Raw genomic sequence first — 3,739 nt, forward strand, 5'->3', positions numbered from 1 at the left:
GCCTTCATCCTCTGATGTGTATTTGGTGAGCAGCGCCTGCCACAAACCCTTAGCAGTCTTCTTTTGACAGTAAACAGCGTATAATGAATCGGAAAGAGCGTTGAAGATGTGACCTTTGTATAGGTAGTCGTTACGCTCCCAATTTTATCTCTTTTGAATTTGTTCTAATATATCATTGTCAGATGGTGGTGAAGGAGGATCTTGAGTGAGCACGTGATCCAACTTGAGTGATGTGAGGAAGAGATGGACCCTCGATTGCCATCAAAGAAAATTTGAGTCGTCGAACGACGTAATTTGAATAAAGTCAGGATGACCCATAGAAGAGGCCATAATATCGCCTTAAAATTGTTATTATTGAGGCAAAAAAATAGAAAATGAATCACTTAAAGATAGGCTTAAGGTGCGTTACGATGTCACTATCTTTAAGGCGATATTTGCACCCTACTGGTGATTAAAGTAATTTGCAAGAGGGTTACAGCAAATCCGCCTCCAGGATATATACAAAAAGTCTCTTCTCAAAGACCGGAGAAATGTGGGTTTCAACCTGCAAAATCGAAAAACCGCACCCCAAACACACTTTTACAGTGTACAACCCTGACTTCTGTGCTCTTACAATTTACCCCCTGAAAACTGTTTGTAATTTACTGCCTGAAAAACTATTTACAATTTAGTGCCTGAAAACTGTATTTTCCAAAGAACATCTAAAAACGAAAATGGAGAAGAAGAAGAAGATGGAGAAGAGATTGTTGGAAATTGTGAATTCGGATTGGCCCAGAAATGGGTTTATATAGAATCATAAAAGATGCTTAAGGCCCTTTTCATGAAAAGACATCATCTTCCCTTTTCATGAAAAGACATCTTTTTCATGGTGTCTTTTCATCAATGGTGGTGTCTTTCCAATAATGGCATCCCTCTATTTCAAATTCAAAAGATGCTCCCTTCACCAAGAGGCGTCACCATTCACACCAACAATCACCAAAACCATAACCCTTTTCCCAAAATCAAAAGGGTTTCTATATTTGGTGTGAATGGTGACGCCTTGTTGGCCTTGTTCCATAATCCTCTGATATTTAGGCCCCCTCAATGTACAAAAATAGCTCAATCTCTGATTTAAGTTATTTCTATATTTTCCTTGATTGAAGTTGTCAAGAATATTATGTTGTACTTCATTAACAACATCATCATCATCATCATCATCATCTAAGCTTCATCACAACTAATTGGGGTTGGCTCCCTAAATCCTGCTCCACCTTTCCATGATATTGTAAATCCAGATTCAATTATTTCTAACATTCATCACTTATAGGTAAGGGCTAGACTCAAACCCAATACCTCAATGTTGAAATGCACCTGGTCTACCACTGAATTTTGCTGATATGTTCCAATAGTATTTTAGACTATGGGTTATAAGGCTCATATCAATCTTCTTCTTTTTTATCCCTTCCCCTTTTATCTCTTTGCAGGGCACGACACAGTTGCTCCCTAACACTGCTGCCAATCCTGCCAGCACGATGGCTCAGGCATCACCAATTTACAAAAGACCGGTTGGCAATGGGCGTTCTTCCACTGAACCCCAGGTAATCTCCCAATCTGGGCTTCTACATAGGAGCAAAGTTGATGGGCCTCCCAGACAAGCCGAAGATGAAAGCCTTGTAGAGCCCCAAGAACTAAAGGTGATATGGTCAATGGCCTCGGAGCCCACAATATTGTGAAATTCATTTTTCTTTCCATAATGTTTTATTTTCTTAAATGGCATTTTGTAAACTTAAAAATGAAGTCTAAAAATTAATTCAAGTATTGAAAAGTTGAAGTACTGAATTTTAGTATTTATGTAAGTACTGAGAATTTCGTTTCGTAATTTATCTGAAAAATGACCCGATGTCCGAAAATAAGCAATTTTTTCACAAAAACTTGTTTGGTAAACACAAATGAGAAATGTTTGAAAATTGACAATTTATCATATTATTCCATATCATCTCAATTTATTATTATTATTATAATTATTTTTTTTAATGTAGTATAAGAAAAAACTTGTCATTGCCCATCCCAATTAAGCAATTGACATTATACCTTAAACAATTTAGTTTTAGTCATCTATTTAATAGCCACAAGTTGAATTGTTAGTACTCTCGATGACCTTAATTTTGAGGCTAGGATTCATTTTCAATGCACCCACAGCTTGGAGGGTTTGGATGGACACACATTTATGCAATGTAACATGTATGATAGACGAATTGATGCATGTGTTATATACCCATGTTGTCCATCTATTTGTCAACTCATTTTAAGGCATGGGCCTTAAAATGATGCAGATCCAAATCTTAGGTGGACAACACCACAAGAAACAGTGGTGATTTACCATAAATAAATAAACTTAAAAAATTTTAAAAAAAAAACTGTGGGCCACAAGTTTTAGATCAAGCTAATATTTTTGTCTTTCCCTTCATCCAGGTCTGTGTGACCTTATCAATGGGTTAGATGGCAAATAAACAATATTTCAGATCTAGCCCTAAAATGATCTCCAAAATGGATGGACCATGTGGATAAAACACATGCATCGTGGTGGGACCCACAGAGCACCGATCCGTAGTGTCACTAACCAAACTGCATCCTGGGAGCGGATCAGGTTAACTGTTAGTGGTTGTTTCCATCACCGTGGGGCCTATTTTGATGTATGTGTTGTACATCTATGCCATCCTTCAATTTTTAGAGCTCATTTTAGGCTTGGTAAAAATTGAAGCAAATCCAAATCTCAAGTTGACCAAATAGTAGGAATTAAATGCCCATTATTAAAAACTTATCGTGGGCTAAAAAAGTTTTGGATGTAGCTATTATTTGTTGTTTCCCTTCATCCAGGTAAGTTTGACATTATCAATAAATTGATGGCAATTAAACATTATGGTGGGCCTTAAAAAGTTTTTAATGGTGGGTGTTCGATGACCATTGTTTCCAGTCTTGCCGTCCACATGAGGATTGAATATACAACACATCCCTCAAGGTAGAAGTCACGGTCAGAGTAGGTGTTACCCCAAGGATCCCCTAATCTGCTACCTAGATCCAATTTTATCGGAAGCATAATGCAGTATAGAAACTGCAGTAGGTTACATCATCAGGGTTTTTGTTGCAAAGTTTTGTAGGCCTCCTCATAATATATCTATTACATCTACACTGTTCATCCAATTTTTCAGATCATTTAGGGGCTGATCCAGAACTCAAGTGGACCACACCACAGAAAACAGTGTAGAGAATACACCATCCAAGATTCACTCCAGCACAACAAATCAGTCCAGCTAGCAACAAATGTCTTCCATGTTTATTTGTAACTATATTTAGTCAGGATAATATTTGATTGATCCTATAAAATTTGCAAACGTGTGTGTATATATATCACAAAGCGTAATGAAATGATTCATTCAGCCAAACAATATTTTGTCCTTTTATGGTATCAAAGCTTCATCTCTAACAAGAAACCTTGATCCTTCATCTATGGCTGAACAATAATCAATCACCACAACTCCCACGAGTATATCTGTTATAGCTTCCTTTGATTCAAACGCGATGTTGATTGCCATTGCTAATGCACAACTCCCTCTCAAACTCATGCCCTTAAACTATCCAACATGACGTGCCCAATTTGATTCTCTCTTGATTGGTTATGACCTAATAGGCTACATAGATGGCTCAAAACCATGTCATTCTGACAATTTATTCACATCAATTATTTGGAAGCGCCAAGATC

This window comes from Magnolia sinica, chromosome 16 (assembly GCF_029962835.1).
Source record: "Magnolia sinica isolate HGM2019 chromosome 16, MsV1, whole genome shotgun sequence".
Taxonomy (NCBI): Eukaryota; Viridiplantae; Streptophyta; class Magnoliopsida; order Magnoliales; family Magnoliaceae; genus Magnolia; species Magnolia sinica.